The sequence below is a fragment of the Gallus gallus genome, chromosome 2, assembly GCF_016699485.2.
Source record: "Gallus gallus isolate bGalGal1 chromosome 2, bGalGal1.mat.broiler.GRCg7b, whole genome shotgun sequence".
In the NCBI taxonomy this organism is placed as follows: Eukaryota; Metazoa; Chordata; class Aves; order Galliformes; family Phasianidae; genus Gallus; species Gallus gallus.
Window position 1 is genome coordinate 109,352,716 of NC_052533.1, and position 17,797 is coordinate 109,370,512.

Here is a 17,797-nt window from a genome sequence, read left to right on the forward strand (position 1 = left end):
TAACAGTTAACAGCATATAGGTGATATATTGTCAACTGCATGATCAAGATGATTACAAAAATAAGAAAGAAAATGTTACTCATTATCAAAAATGATACTGGACCTAATTTCAGTTTTGATTTCCACCTATGTGCATTATGAGCAATGAAGTCTTTACTACTTGGATCCTTTTTTCCAAATGAATTAATGAATTAAATTTATCCTTTCACCAGCTGCTAGGCAGCAGATGGAACCATTTCTGAAGCCTTGTTGAATTCAATCCATAAAACTCATTTCCTAGGATTAGCAGTCCAAAGTTTCTTTTAATGTTTATATACCGCTTGGGATTTTGAATTTCATGATGTTAAACTTTCAATTTAACTATTTTTTTTTCATTTCATATCAAACAAATATGATCGTTTGGATTTCTATAGCTTTGTAACCAGACATTTCAGGTCACATAAGGACAAGAATTCATTTCAAAAGCAATCAAGTAATGCAAGATTGGGGTCTGGTATTTTTTGTTTGTCTGTTTGCTTTGTTTATGTTGCAACACTGCCATAGAAACTATTTGTGTTATATTCAAAGTTTAATTTAGACCTGAAAAACTGTATTATCTGTAACTTGGAGAAAAAAATAACAAACAAACTTTAGCTTAAATAAGCAATTTTTCAAAGTGTTTGTGCTGTTCACAGAAACTTGATGTGTTCCCGAAACAAGTTTTTCATACACATTTTTCTTACAATTAACTTCAGTGTAAGATTTATCTAGTTTTGTTTTGGAACAACAACAACAAAAAAGAAGCAAACAAACAAACAAAAAAACACTGTAGCAAATGATGGCAGTTCTCTCTCTGTAAGTCTACAGATTTTTTTTTTTCTCTACAATAACAGGATACATTTGTTAATCAGATGCAGTACCCTGGACAGCTCCTTTTCTTTCATTTTCGGTTTTCTTACCACTACTACACATCTCTGAAGCAATAACCACAGATAAGGAGACTTTAACTGTGACTTCATTCACAAAAATCTCTATTTATAGATCTTTGAGAAAGCTAAATTATAATTTAACCAAAGTTTCCATTTATTAGAAATTGACAAAGGAAAAATCAAAACTAAAATACATCGTCTCCTTGGTTTTAAAGACGTAATATATTAAAAGTCTCAAGAATAAAGCCCCATGATGTAAAAGTCTTCCTGTTATTCAACAAAGTAAATAAAACTAAAAAAAAAGTGATTCGTTCTTGTGTATAACAGTGATTTCCGCTAATTTGGCACAAGAAATCTATATTAATCTAATATTGCAGTAAGCCAAGAAGGCCACATAATAATAATTACCATTGAGTAATTGAATCTTTAGAAGGAGGAGGAAAAAAAAAAAAAAAAAAAAAAAAGAAGACTGGTAATCTTAGCCTGCAGGCATGAAAGTACTATAATACACAGATGATATTTACAAGTAAAAATAAATTACTCCAAACTTAGGAGGCAAAGTCTATATTTAGAAATTCCTCATTTTGTATCTGGATTACTTGTTAGCTACCTTACAGCAGAAATATGTTATTGCTACAGTGAAAGCTTTAATCACAAATGCTATAATTTTCCCCAAGAATTGCAAAACCGTTTCATAGCCAAACCAAAGAAGACACATCTATGCAATTAACTCAACTAATTTAATTGACAAAAGAGATAATAAATGGTTCTTTTGAGTCCAAAAAAAGATCTTTAACTGACAAAGTCCACCCCACACAGTTTAAGGATAAAATCTTGGATTTGTGTTTTTATAATTTTTAGATGAAAAATTCACAGCATCGTGCAAAAGATTGTCTTGTTATTTACACATGAAGAAAGACAAACATCTGAACTAAGTGCTTTGTTAAAGACAAAAGAAAGTCAGAGAGAGAGCTATTGCTGATCAGAGTGTTAAGCAGACTTTCTCTAGCACTAAATGCTATTTCATAAAAATCATCCTGCAAAACGTTGTCCCAGAAGGTCCATTTCATTCTTCAACCTTGCCTGATATTACTGTCATTTAACTTTCTAAAGATTTTCCTGACAGAGGCATTCATTGTAAAGCGTACAGCATTCGCTTTTTTAATCAGAAGCTCTCAATTCACACTCTGAATTCCAAATAATTTAAAGGACTTAAATGTCATGCTTTGAAAGACCCTTTTTCATTTAGAGTAACACTGTTAAATACAGTGATCAACAATCTTCATTTTGGAAACATTATCCATGATTTTAAAGCTTCCAAAAATGTCATGAGAAACCTATTTGGTTTGTCATACATATCTGCAAGTGAACCAGCATCTATCGAACAGTCCCTATACTGGCATTACTGTCTTTCTCTCTCATCTCATTTTTCTCACTTCATTTTTTTCAGTGTTAGTATTTAAGTTCAATAACTTTTCAAAATGAGAGGAAAAGTGTCCTTGTGATCATTTCCTCAAATCAAATAGTCAGAGCTGCAAATTTGCACAATTCTAAAATGTATATGAACAAAGGCTTTACTGAGGCAGTATAAATGCAATTACACCATGACATTTTGTTCAGAAAGCTTTCTCAAAGCAGTTACAAGTAGCTATTTTTTAATTGAGGCCCAAAATAGCATTTAAGATAATGACCAAGCATACATTGTGGAAGAAACAGCATTAGTGTCATTTAAACAGAAAGAAAAGTTTGCAGAGAGCATTTTAAGCATTGGTTAAAAAACCCTCAAACTTCTTAGCACAAATCTCTCAAGCTTTCAATATTGATATATGGACAGGATATTTTTTAATTTCTTTTTTTTTTCAAAATAAGAGCACAAACCATTGAAAAGACAGAAAGTTACTAATAGTACAAGTTGCTTAAACATCAACGGGTTCAGAATAGTGTGAAAAAGTTGTTAAACTTACTTTATTTTTGTTTCCAAAACTTATATGTTTCTCCTCCCTTGTGTGCTGAACTGTGCACTAAAGCTGTGCCTTTGAAAGGTAGTTCCCATGATATGACATCCAGTGCCTTTGACTGCCTAGAGATAAGCACCTGCGTTTGTGTCCCCTCTTTACGTCACACCTCCCTATTCAAACCTTCTCAATATGATTCACATTTGCACATCAACAGCCTCATGCGCATACACAGATTTTTTTCGGCTCTGGGCCCAAAACTTTCACTTTAATTTTCATCACATGATTGCTGTGGCATATGTCCTTCCAAACCTCCCATATATCAGTCATCATGCAAATGAGATGGAATATCACTCCTCTGCAGCAGATGGCCAGGGATGATAACAATGGCTCAACAGAGGAGATTCAATGTCCCTGACTTTATCGCCACGGCAACAACAACCTAAAATATATGTAATGGAAGTGGTGCTTATTAATTTTGCAGGCTCGAGTGTTCTGATTTTGTGAGTGAATGGGCTGAGTTAAAAAGGGGGCTGTGTCCTCCTGCCTCTAGAAGACTATCTATAAAAGCCAGGGACCTGGAAATTATTTTCAGTGACTAAGAAGGCAACAGCCTAGCAATTATTTGAGTAATTAGGTGTAATTCCTCCCTGTAGGCCTTGTACCCTCCTGCGCTTGTTTCACAGAAGCTCGCGAATTAGACAGGCACAGATACTGAAAAGAAAAGTGCCTGAAGATATATCAGGAGAGCTTGCAGGAACTAAGCTTCAGTGATATGACACTTGGCCTCCACCAGGCTTGGTAAACACAAGCCCCAAGCCATAAGTAAATAGAGGCCCCACTCCACAAACACAGACCAATTAAAATTACAAAGGCAGCCACACTTCTGGGTGGGGCTGGGGGGAGCTTTATTCTGCAATGGTCTCAATGTGAGTTGCACACATAATGGTCTCTTAGTTCAGAGCAGCAACTACTGTGCTTCCACTGCTATCTGTCACTATCAAACGCAAGCACAAGGCTCTCTTCAGGCTGTGAATTTCTCCGCAAGGATTTATCACGTGCCTTTAAGGAAATGTTTCAAAGTGAATTTTCTGTGTGTTGTCTTCCAAATGCAAACAAGGAAGAATAAATAAATGCAGCAATTTGCTATTTATCTTCAACAGTTTAACAGAAAGAACTGAGGATCACCATTTAACCTCTGAACAAACAAAATATTCAAAGACTCTGTTACACCCTGTATGTGCCACAACTTTCTTGTTCTTTAATATTTTGAGTATGTGAATCACCATTTGATTATTCAGAAATAAAAATTAGTCATGTTCAACTAAGAAACTGTATATACAGAAGCTGTATGTATCTTTTGTTCTTTTCCCCAGGGAACACGTTACAGAAATGGAGGTTCCTTTGTCTCCCTCTGCACTAGAGGGGAGAATATTTTAGGTACAACTGATTAAATACTCTGGAATGTATATTGTTCATTGTCTGCTGGAGGCATAGCACAGAACCAGACCAAAGAAGCTTGCTACCCATCACTTGAGAAAATGTCTCAAAATTAATGAAACTGTTGAAACTCCTCCCCTTGGAGTCCCCACATCTTGAACGAGTGGCATGTGTAGATTTGAAGACAGCGATGAGCATAACACACTCTGATAGAAAATTGGGCTGGTGAGCCAACAGCTGAAGCAAGTGACAGGGAACTCCAGAGGTAGTGCCGAACTTGTGCATCAAGTACTACATCATTGTTCATGTTCAGTATCAGCATTTTCAATAATTAATTTCTAGAAAGGTAAAGCTTTCATATACTACATCTTTATATTTAAATCTTTACATTCTAAATTTCTAGAGCTTTTAATTATATCTTTGTACGGTATATTTATTATACTGTTTGTACAGTGCACCTTCTGACCTAGTAACAGAAGCTACCAGTAACTGTAAGTTCAGTACTACATCATCTTTTCTTTCCAACTATAAAAAATAATATATGGTTGTTTTAACTGAATGAAAAACATAAGTGCTTATTTTCTATAATTAGTATTCCCCACTAGTAACTGTTAGTAGAAGTACATAAAACACAAACAAATGTAAAGTGAAGCCTACTGTTCATCTTTACCACATATTAGTGTGGAGTTTGTGACTACATCTTCCAAATATAATGTTCCTGATGAGTTTTCTTTTACCCCTTTTGAAACACTGGGACAAAATTAAAGCCTTTGGGTTTTTATTTTTATTATTACTTTGTATGTGTGTGTGCACAGGTACAGTGAGATTCTAGAATGTATATGTTTATGTTTTTCTGTACTTTTCATTCTTCGGTAATTTGGAAATAACTCAGGAATGTAGCTGTTATAGTGAGCTGAGGACATAAGTGTGGTACAAACCTATGCAAAGCTCCGAGGTTCCTTGCAGTGGATCTATAATTAGAAAGCCAACACACAGAGTACTATAGGAATGATGTTTTCCTGACAGCTTGTGTTATTTATGGGTCTGGCCACTGTCTTCAGAACCAGATGGAGCTTTTTTTCCTTTCTTTCTTTCTTTCTTTCTTTCTTTCTTTCTTTCTTTCTTTTTTTTTTTTTTCTTTTATCTGTTGTGCATAGCCCTAATTGATCATTGAGTGAGATGATCATCTAGGCCACTGTCTCTATATTTTCAACCATTAAGTATAGTTCTGTGTTGTGAACTGTCTCACTCATCTTAAAGTTACAGCTTGTTTCACAAAACTACTCAGATCCTCTCACATCATGAGACAAATACGGGATATATATTTACAGATTACTTTTTTCTGTTTGATTCTTATCTGTATAATTGTAGTGACATACATAATTGAAAATGCTTGCTGAAAAAAGGCTTTGGAAGATATTTCTTAAATTCCACCAAGACACATAAGTAAGAAAAAATCATTCTCGTTATTAAATCAATCCTAACCAAGTTCACATTTAACACAACTTTGTTTTATGCACAGTCTACAGTTCAGTAAATACATAAGTACTGGCAAGGAGAGCATTGTTTACACTGACTATACATTTTTAAGACAATACACGTACTGTGGATATAGCTAATTTAAAGTTTTTAAAATAAATCCTAATTCTGAATCCATCATTCTATTTTGACTTTCTGATCAACAGGATGTTCTGAGTTTACAAGAATAACAAGAAAAGGATGAAGAAAGAGTTGACTTATGTCTCAAACAGCTCACTTTAGAAAAAGTGAAACCTAACAGGAGAATGATAACTTGATAAAGAATCATGAATTGAGTAAATATGCATTGCAATATACAGTAGCTACCATTCAGACTTGTAGTTGAAAGAAATTGTACAAGTCTAATAAGAATCCACAGCTACAAGACTTTATAATCTTATATTAATAATTAAAATTCTCTTGAAAGAGCATAAGCTAAGTGGTAAATTAATGGTTGTAAAATACCAAAGAGACCACAGCAAAGACTGAAAGACAAAACTTACTTGCAGACCATACAGCAGTTAGTTGGCTGCTACTTGAGTTCAGGGGAAATTTCAAAAAGAGAACAAAACTTTAAATTACTATAACAAATATTGTACTAACTAGCATTAAAAAAAAATCATTCATTTCCCTTGAATTTAGCTTATCTTCACAGTAATGAAGAAGAGACTGCTACAGTAAGGAAAAAAAAAGTTTTAATTCCTCCGTAAAAATAAATAAATAAATAAATAAATAAAAAGTGTATATATATATATATATACTCTGCAGTCCTACATATCGCAAAACAATATTAATATTAAAGATCCAATTAAAAAAAGAAAAACAAAACTTGGTTTTGATACAGCCTATTTAACAAATAGATATCCCTAAGACAGACCTTGAAGGGGAAAAATAAATAGTGAGAATACTACTATTAAAAAAACTTCAACGCAACTTGAAAATAATAAATATATTCCTATTTTTAAAAACATCTACTATCAGAGCAGAGTCATAATTGAGCATTCAGGAAATTGAGAGGTATCAAAGAAATCAAAGAGATTAAATGAGACATACTGGATAACAAGCAATATGGGAGATAAAACCTTGATTCTTTATGAAGAGATAAGGATATGAAATATTCTCTTCTGGTGCCAATAAACTTGTTGCGCACACTGGCATCATCAAGTACCAAGTGCACAGTCATTATAGACAACAGGATTGACAAAGTTGACAAAGTCATGTAGAATCATAGAATCATAGAATTGCTAAGGTTGGAAAAGACCCGCAGGGTCATCCAGTCCAAACATTTGCCCATCACCAATGGTTCTCACTAAACCATGTCCCTCAACACAACATCCAAACGTTCCTTGAACACCTCCAGAGTCAGTGACTCCACCACCTCTCTGTGCAGCCCATTCCAGTGCCTGACCACACTTTCCGAGAAGTAGTTTTTCCTAATGTCCAGCCTGAACCTTCCCTGGTGCAGCTTGAAGCCACGTAGCACGTGGTGGAATAAAAACTAGTGAGTTACATTAGCAGGCTCATGCTGAAGAGAACTGCCAGATATATATGGAGCAGGAAAACTACAAGTCATTAAGCATTTAACTTAGAAGTGACATTTGGATAAGATATTTATCACGTTTGTACAATATACTACTTCAAAAGTTTCAATTTAGATTAATAAAAAGGATGAAAAATAAAGTATACTTAACCAAATATTAATAACAGAATGATTTGTCTAAATAAAACGATACACTGGCTTTCAGAATTCTGGTTAAGGCTTTCAGTATGTCTTCCGTGAATTACTTCATTCACTGAAGCAACAGGAAGATTATGTTTTCTTCCTGGTCACCTTCGCCAGAGGAAGTCAAGGAATTTTGGAGTCTTACTTTTCTGCCAATAGATTCTATCACTGGAAACATGCATTTCAGGTGAGTTTTCTTTCTTTCGTCTTTCCAGTGCAGGTGCTTACACAGTTCTCTTAGACTTTCCATACAAACACTAAAAGGATTGTGGACAAGTGTCAATTTAAGAAATATTTAAATTTTACCCTTAATGGGCTTTGTTGTTGGGACTGTACCTCACTGAAAGGGAGATTAAAATGACATTGTTTTGAGTTACAACTTTTTCAATTAAGACTGAACTAAAACTGGGAAATGAAAATATTTTTCTCCTTGTAGTCTTATTTACTTTAATATATAGGTTTAATAAGTTACTGAAAACAGTTATTTAATAAGGCATGAAAGTCAGATGCAGGTGATGTCAAATATGGATTAAGCCTATCAAAGAATTCCCATAATAAGACTAAATATTAAGATCAACACATTTTCTCAGCTCTTGCTGCTAATTAAAAAAAACCCTCCTACACATCTTCCTCCTAATCATTGTATTATTAAATGCATAAATAACAATGCAATAATCATATTGCTGTTGTGGTAAGAAACTTTCTACTATGAAAGCTACCAGATTTTCATTTGAGATTAAAATAGCTGATCAGCTGGAAAAATTCTTTTGAGTTACAATGTCAGATCTTGTCATAAGTTAGTAACGACTGTTTACATGGGTTTATAGTGATAGGACAAGGGGGATAGCTTTAAACTAAGACAGAGAAGATTTTAGGTTAGATATTAGCTTTTCACTCAGAGGGTTGTGACACACTGGAGCAGGTTGCCCAAGGAGGTTGTGGATGCCTCATCCCTGGAGGCAATCAAGGCCAGGCTGGATGTGGCTCTTGACAGCCTGGTCCAGTGGTTGGTGACCCTGCCCATGGTAGGGAGGTTGAAACCAGGTGATCACTGTGGTCCTTTTCAACCCAGGCTATTCTATGATTCTATGATTTTTAAGCTATTATACATCTTGACTCAAAAAACAAACAAACAAACAAACAAACAAACCAAAAAAAACCTGACTATATTATGTTTACTTTATAGAACTTTATACTTCTATACTTCTAAATCCAATGTTATTTATTTGTATACGTAATTCCTGTCTTTCAAATACCATAGCAAATATTGTTAAAAGTAAAGGTGACACCTCTATCATTTCAAGAGTTGTCTGAAAACTTGAGTATTTGTAGCATGTGTAGTACTGGTTGATGCTCTGCTGAATGTGAGCAAGCAGTATGCCCGGGTAGCCAAGAAGGTCAATGGCATCCTAACTTGTCCCAGAAGTAGTGCTGTCAGCAGGAGCAGGGAAGTGATCATCCCTCTGTACTTGGCAGTGCTGAGGCTGCACCTTGAGTACTGTGTTCAGTTTTGGGCTCCTGACTACAAGAAAAACATTGAGGCCCTGGAGTGTGTCCAGAGAAGGGCAACAAAGCTGTGAGGGGTCTGAAGTACAAACCTTATGAGGAGCAGCTGACGGAGCTGGGATTGTTCAGTCTGGAGGAGGTTTGGGAGAGACCTTATTGCTCTCTACAACTGACTGAAAGGAGATTGTGGTGATGTGGGAGTTGACCTCCCATGTAACTAGAAATAGGGCTAGAGGGAGTGGCCTCAAGTTGTACCAGTGGAGGTTCAGGTTGAGTGTTAGGAAATGCTTCTCTCAGAGAGTGGCCAGGTGCTGGAATGGCCTGCCCAGGGAGGTAGTGGAGTCACCATTGCTGGAGGTGTTCAAGAAACATTTCGAAGTTGTACTGAGGGACATGGTTTAGTGAAAATATTGGTAGTTGGATGGTTGGACTGGATGATCTTGTAGGTCTTTTCCAACCTTGATGATGCTATGATTCTATGATCAAACTAAATTTTGTATGGAAAAAATCATTCTTTCCAGCAGAGAAAATGAATCCTGAAAATCTCAACATGAAGTTCATTTATCTCATTATCCATGCAGTTCTGAGGAGTACAAAACTCAACACAGTCATAGGAATATCCTGATCTTGTACAAACATGTCTTTCCCTCAGCTCATCTTATACATTTCTTTACAGCTTATTCACTCAAGCTCACCTATGATCCTCCTAGTAGGAGTATTCCAATTCTCTCTCAAGGAAATCCTGAACCTTGTTTTCAGTTCTCATGCTCACCTATATGATTTATATACCTATCACACAAATTATCAAGAAAGTCCTAATTATACTTCAGAAATAGTGAATTTAGAGTTGCTTGGCTTTAAGAAATGTGAATAGCAAAGCAAAATTCAAAAGGGTCTGGATGTTATTATAATGAAAAGTCAGCTGGTTAAAAAAGAATTTTTTAAAGATATCGTGTGAATACAAACGCAAAAAATATTGGCATATTTTCCCTTTTATTTCACTCTCAAGTTATTTGGCACAAGATTAACAATTTTCCTGCTGCTACTAAATTTTTAGAATTTATTTTACAGAAATATCCTACTGAAAGCAGTCTGATTTTTTTTTCAGGAGAACTATCTTCCCAGTACAGATTTTCTATTGCATTGTTAAAACATTGTCAGATTTTATTGATTGTTAAAATCTCTAAAGTTGTATGTTTTTATGTTTTTGAAAATATTCCATTTGCGTAATGTTATTATAGTACATTTGAAGAGTCGCGTTATACCATAAGACACACCATGGTAGCACATAGGCAATTTCAACATTGCATAAAGAAAACCAGAAGTCACGTTCAACTGTGTATCCTATATTGTGTGTACGTAGTCACAATTTGTTCTAAATTTACTTTCTGATGCATCTTGTCAGCGCTGAAAAATGCCATTCTAATACACCAGATAATTACAGTCTTTAATACTGCAACAAAGTACACAACAAACTTCGGGCTATCCAAATCACTATAAATAACAGTCCACAAAATAATCTCAGCTTTTATATATCTTTAGATAAACTCACCCCTTGTACGTATATGCACATGCACACATACAAGCAGCTTTTTATATGTAATACAACAAAATCTTCAGGGGAGAAAAACCTTATTCTTTCACAAACTGAAGATATCAGTTGAATAGAATGGAAATAAACAACGCTAGAAACCTTTGCTAAATGGCTAACACAAAGTTAAGGGAGAGCTATATATATGTGTGTATATGTTTATTTATGTATATCTATATTTCCTCAGTGAATTAAACAGCTCTGCAAGAATGCCAGGTCTTTAATCATAAAGAATTTAAAATGCTTAGATCCAGAATGGGATAACAACTATCTGAAAGAGGGGGGAACTATGTGTCCATGGACCATGCTCTCTTTCTTTTCTTACACAGTTTGTTGAACAGCCTACATGGCCAGAGGCTATTCTGGACCTAATCCTAGGAAATGAGCCAAGCATGATAAATTAGACTGAATGCTGGGAGTGGCTAGTGTTCATCACAGTGTCATTAGGCAGTCTCTAAACTGCAGTCAGTAGCCCTGAGTAAGCAAGTATTTATTTTCTTCTGGCCTTCCAAAAACAGTCTCACTCACTCATTCCCTGTGTACTGGGAATTTCAACAAAGAATATTTGAAGAACTGCAGAACATAAATGCTTGCTTAAAAACTCTAAGTACATTATGTATTTTATACTTCACTTGAGGAGAATATATACCTCACTACCAGAAGTGAATTGCTTTTGAAAATATTCATCAGATTGTCTAATTCTATGTCTATAGAAGTAACAAGTAGACTATCTCTACTGTCATCTCCAAGAGAAAAAAATAGGTCGATCACCACGATAAAATTTAGGCCCAACATTCCTTATTGATATATATATACAACTATAGATACATCTATATCAGATACAGCTATTATTACAGTGTTTTGCTAGATAATTTGTAAATTGTGTCAACCAGGTATGTTAACAACAGATATAATAAGAATTTTGGATCAGGGTACTTTTTTTCTTAGCAACTTAAATTTTTTAACTATTAAACAATTCCCCCCTCCAATTTCACACATGAAAAGTAAAAATAAAACCCAATCCTCTCACCTTATCAAACAATCAAAAATCTTCATCTATTCTTCTTTTCTTTTGGATAAAATGTGGCAATTTGTATTCCAGTTTTTCAAGTCAAAGTTACAGGGGGGTAAAATAGGGCTTTATAATGGAAGTGGGCTTTATAATGCAACCTAACTATAGATGGGCTACTGCTTTTCCATAATAAAGAGCTGTGCATTTCCAAGGAGAGGAGGAGAATGCTGCTCTGCACGACTTCTTGTAATTTTGCTTCTTTAAATTAAGGTTGTGTCTCCAGAACTTTCTTAGTCCTTTTGAGCATGAAGTTTGATATTTCAGTTCATGTGGTTTTAATTTTGATCTAGCATACTAACATTTCGCTGGTGCCATATTTTAGAAATGGGGTAAAAGTATGAAGTTTTGCACATTGACAGAGCTGTGACCCTAATTTATTTTGCTGTGTTCTTTCTTTCTTTCTTTTCTTTTCTTTTTTTTTTTTTTTTTTTTTTTAATGAATCACATGAAAAGGCCATACAGGATAAAGCAGTAATTTAAACATATTTGGATTTAGTTTGCTCACTTTGTATTTTTTTCTTGCTTAACGTATATATATATATGTATAATGATCTTTGTCTGTTTAAATTTCAGTCTGGAACCAGTGCTGGCTGTTTTTCCTCTTTCTGGGCATAAAAGGGGGAGACCACAAAGACAATGGTAGGAATGTAAACTGATCATAATAACCAGTGCCCAGGTATGAGATTTTTAGCCACCGTTTCTATTGTACACAGACTTAGCTAGCATAAAAAGCTTTATACTTGGCTGGATACTTCACTAATAAAAGCCGCTGAAGAAAAATAAAATCAATGGCAAGTAAAAGTATGAGCTTATGCAAGTAAAAGTATGAGCTTATGCAAGTAAATTTTAAATTATTTTTCAAATAATTAAAAGTTACATATTCTTCCCTTTGTTTCCAAGAAAGTGCAAATAAATGAGATTTTATAATATGTACAATGATGGAGAAATATTTAAGTGCATATAAGACCAAACATATGCCTTGTTCTCTAAAACTTTTATGTGGATTCAAATCCATCCTTATCTTTTACTCCATTGCTACTTAGATATGTAAAAGCTGATCAAGATAGCAGTTACGTTATGTTCATAATTAGTAACTCAAACACTTTAAAATGCTTTCATAATACTGATAGGTCATAGAATCCTTATGTATTTAAGAGCCTTTCATAAAGGCATTTTATTTAAGAGATTTTTTGTTTTGTTTTGTTTCTTTACTTAGAAGCAAATCTACAGAACATAAAGATTTTCACCTATTTAGGGACACAAGGCAAAAAGAATGTTATCTGAAGGCAGAATTTAAAAAGATTTTAGCACCTAAGAGGTCTGAAAGATGGTCTACACTGCATTTTGATGTCTGATTCAAGACTACATATCTCCCAACACTACTAGTATATAACATATGAAATTTCTTGGCATGTATTCATGACTATGGTCTTTCACCCTAAACTTAGATATTCTAAAACTGATAACAAGAATATTATTTGTTCAGAAATATAATTCAGAAAACAATGGTGTATCATTTCACATTATTGAGAGCAGTGTTCTTAAAGTGAAGAAAGATGTGTAGAATCACACATTTTTTAATATATGGGAAGAATACTTTCTTTCAGCTTTAGGTTCAAGAAGTAAGAATATAATATACTGAGTCTTGAACAAGCAGTTAGAATTGCTTTTCTCTTCAGATCTGTGTGTGAATAAAGATGTGAAAGAGCATTTATTGGCTCTAAAACATATATGGACTTTTTTTTTTTAATAATATATGCACTTTTCCAACACTTTTTCTAATGTATATGAAATATAATTTCATCTAGTGAATGGAAAATCATCTGATTATATATATGTTTCTCATTTCGGTAAAAAAAAAAACAAAAAAAAAAAAAAACAGCAGACTGACACAAACTATAAGGGTAAGTAGTCATTTTCCCTTTTCAAACAAAATGCACAAAGTAGATAAATGAATAAGTGTATATCCATTCAGACAATATTACTTAAATGGGAATGTAATGTATCTTACAGGTTTTAAAAAAAGAAGCAAGTGTAGAGTAGGACTCAAGCTGGCTGAAAATCCACATCTTCATAAATCAGTCTTACATTCAGAAAATAATAAAGTACAAATGTAATCCTTTGAATCAACATTTATTACTCGTTTACTCAAATGATAGTAAGAATTAAACCATTAGGATTTATAACTAGCTATACTGGTCTATGTTCTGTAGGAATTGTTTAAAACATTACAGTTTAAGCTGTGTGGACTTCTATCTCCATACCGTCCACTGATATGAAATTAGAATTGAGTAAGGCCAGAAGAAAACTGCCAGGTTGTGGATAGATCAGCCAATATTGTTAATTCTGCATAGCAGTTGCCAGTGTCAGAAAAACAAAATAAAATCACAAACATACCTGGAATGGAGTTAAAATTGAGCATTTGATTGTTTTCCTAATTCACTTACTAAAGATATGACTGGTTTTATGATATTTTAAAGCATTCCTGTGCATTAATTTGCCTGGTAGTCTGTTTAGAAAGTCAGCTAAAAATAGCAATTCTGGTGGCTTAAGCACTCTCAAACACAGAGCAAGAACAAAACAGACATAAGTTTCAACATAGTGTCTTCATAAAAAGTCATCTTCAAATAAATTTATGATCAGAGTGAATCCATTAAAAGAAAAAAATGCACATCTGGCCTTTAAGTGACAGTCATTTGCTTAATACTGAGAACTATTGAAATTATTCCACTCTATGTACTGCAGGTTTAAACTTTCTACAAACAAACTGTACATGCTAGAGTTAAAACACACCTACTTCATTTATACAGTCCATCAGACCTTATGTCACTAAGAAAAGGCCTGTCACCGAGACTTCAACACATTTCAGTATGGCTGACAGCATTCCAAGAGAAAAAGTGCAATTCATTGTCAAGTACTTAACAGAAACAGTACACCATGGTTAGTTTGAGTGTTATAGCCAGCCTACAATGATGTTCCTAAAGAGTAATATGGACAAAACAGTCACTTTCTACTAAAAGAACAAAATAATTGTGGTTTAAGAGACAGTAAAAACAGCTTAACCATTTTTTCAAAGATCTGCTTATTAGAGAAAACAGACAGGGCTTATTAGAGACCAAGTTTAATACGCTGGCTGTGAGACTAATGACTGAATAGTTTCACACTCTTACATTTCCATACAGAGCATTGCAAAGGGCTAGCTGACCCTACATTCAAATAGCAATGCTAAGACACGTGCAGAAGTGTTACTTGACAATATCAGATTTTATTTTCTTCCTTTAACTTCAGACCTTAAGTATACTATGACATTTTATGTGGCTTAAAAGTATATAAGCATCTGTAAGCAGAAGCACTTTATTTCACATAACAAGAGAATTCTGTTTATAATGTGTCACCAGCTGCTCAGTCTAAATGTGTTCTATTAGAACTAATTTAATTTTACATAAGTTGATCTATTTGCATTCCGAGTCTCCAGTTAAACAACTAGGTAGTATTTTGTTGACTGATCCTGTTTCAAGCCTCACTGTATGGACAATGCTTAATCAGTGTGTACATCGGGAAATAAACATAATCAGCAAGTGCACTAATTAAGCCAGGAAAATTTTGCGACATGCATACACTGTATGGATTAACAAGGCAATTCATTAGAAATCTTAATTATGGAATATTATACTTTCCGTACATTTTATTTTATGATGCTTCAGACGAGTTTTCTCTAAATACAGAAATCATCTACACTTCTCAGAGCAGACAGTGATACCCTTTTAACTCAGGCACATCTGTGTAGCCTCTAGTCTGAAAGCCTCTATGGAAAACAGACTTTGTTATCTTCAGCCAGATAACCTGATATGCTCTCTTAAACAAGTGGATGCTAATCAAATGTTAATATGCAGATGATTGAAAAGTAAATATAAAGCATATAGATAAAAATGTTGTTTGGTGATTTAGAGATGAACACTGAAAATTGTTCTAACAAACATCTAGGGCTTGAGCCGTGGCACTCGGGTTTTAATGAGAAAAGCTTCCACTGAACTAAGTATGCTTCAAGTTTTTAGTAATCAAAACTCCAGTCTAAAGTAGAGATGCCAATAAATTCCACAAACGTATAGTAGCAAGTACATGGATTTGTCTTCTCTGGCAAAATAACACTGCTTAGTTGACTCCTATCTAACAAATGATCTCATCCTACCATACAGATTCACATAAACCCCCACATAAAGGGGTTCTGCATGTAGAATAAACAAGAAGTTTATTCTCAAGTGTAAGTAAAGGGAAATAAACAGTTTGTAACATAAGTGGACATTATGCAAAGCACTTCACCTGTCAGATAGAAGCAATATCATATAATTGACTTCATCTAAAGTTCTTCCACACTGATGGCACTGAATTACTTCTAAGCTTTGCATTTATGAGTAAGTCCTTTACAGCTTTCATTTAACAGAGAACACTAAGATTATTTTAAGTAATGGTAGACTGGAGCCTGCAGTGTGTTCTGAAGAGGGAGACTAGCATTGTTTCCAACAGTGAATTGACTGTGAAAGTTTGCGTAAATCTGCTTATCATTCACTGTGTATTACACATCCAGATAATCCAAGAACATCCCTTGGAACATCTATAAGTTTGGCTTATTATTCCAATACATGAACAGGAGAATGAAGAAAAGTTGAAAGTACTCTTACACTAGAATGCTTTCTTTAAAACTTTGGTTAGCATAGATAAGAAGGAAGTTTCTACATCTCCTCTCTAACATTATATAAGTCATATCTGTTGCCTTTTTATGAAATCCTTTTTTGCTCTACTCAATCGTCAACCCATAATCCCTGTTCAGAGATGCAAACTACATAAACCATCACTGTTGGGAGAAATTTTTGTTATCACAACAAGGCCATGTACCTTTGCAATTATCATAGCCAAGTTTATTTCTTAGAAAATAGTTGTGGTTCAATTCCAATGTTAATGTAATTTATGTCCAATAGAAAAGATGGAGTATGAAATCAAGTCTAGGGATTGGATCTGATGACCGTCAGAGGTCCCTTCCAACCTCAAACATTCTGTGACTCTGTGAATAGTAACAAATGGGCATGCTTACATGTTTCCCTTTCAACACAGTATGGGACAAATTATATTTTTGTCTATACCATGCTTTGGATATAAAATATTTGTTTAAACTGCCAGGGTTGATTGTTCCTTGTTACCTGTAGTGCTAAATGGAACAAATCAGGTAAAGCTTGAACACCAATTCATATTAAGATGAGTAAAGATTTTACTCATGGGCTTTAACTGTAAACTTCAAAAACTGTCAAATAAGTTACTCTCTGGTCTGCTGCTAGCAGAAATGCCAAGCTGTGCCCATATTAGGATGGTCCCTTGGCATCTGTATGAGTCATAAACGTGTCTTTTGGCCACTGCTTCATTTATTGCTCATTATGTTTGTTGTGGACTGGTAAAGGTGGATATAAATAGAAAAATGCTTACGTAATATGATGGACAGATTTTGTTTAAACATTTTCAACAGCCTAGCCAAAACCTAACAAAGTAGCTATTATTGGCATTTGAAAATTCCCGTCCCATAAAGGATTATTCGTGTATACTTAGGCCACAATTACCATTTTATTTGTGGCAAGAGTCATGATGACAAAAAAAAAAAAAAAAAAAAAAAGAGAGAAAGAAAAGAAATCCAGGGACTAATATATGCAGTGAAAGCACTTAGTAGATATATGAAATATTCATGTAGAGGACAAAGGGCTTAACAGCACAATAAAAATGCATTCCCAAAACAGAGTCCAGATCACTTAAATGAGATGGAAAAGGATATGTGACAGCACCAAAACCTTGTCCAGAGTTCTGGCCTAGAGGCAATGAAATAAGTGAATTGACAATCTGAGTGAAGCTTTTGTTGTTGAGAGTAATAATTCACATTTTCTTTGTATGAACATGACAAGAGAAAATTACTTCTGCAACCAGTTCTTCCTTCAGTCTTATACAAGCCTACGACACAGCTGAAAGAGCACTGGCATCATGATAGTCCAATAATATATAAAATAAAAGATTGAAGTTCTAAAAATTCCCTAATCCTGCAGTAAA

General features: G+C 34.3%; 1 protein-coding gene across 3 annotated transcripts in view; it reads right to left on the bottom strand.

Moving 5' to 3' along the window:
* Positions 1-17,797, bottom strand: part of ST18 (ST18, C2H2C-type zinc finger) — a 175,582-nt gene that overhangs the window by 98,891 nt on the left and 58,894 nt on the right. For 2 of the 3 annotated variants that reach the window (XM_015282653.4, XM_040695972.2), the window contains exon 1: positions 2,873-3,018. The exons of the other annotated variant lie outside the window; for it this stretch is intronic. The gene's annotated coding sequence lies outside the window, so the exon portion shown is untranslated. Of the gene's footprint in view, positions 1-2,872; positions 3,019-17,797 lie in introns of those variants that run through there. 3 annotated transcript variants of the gene reach the window in all.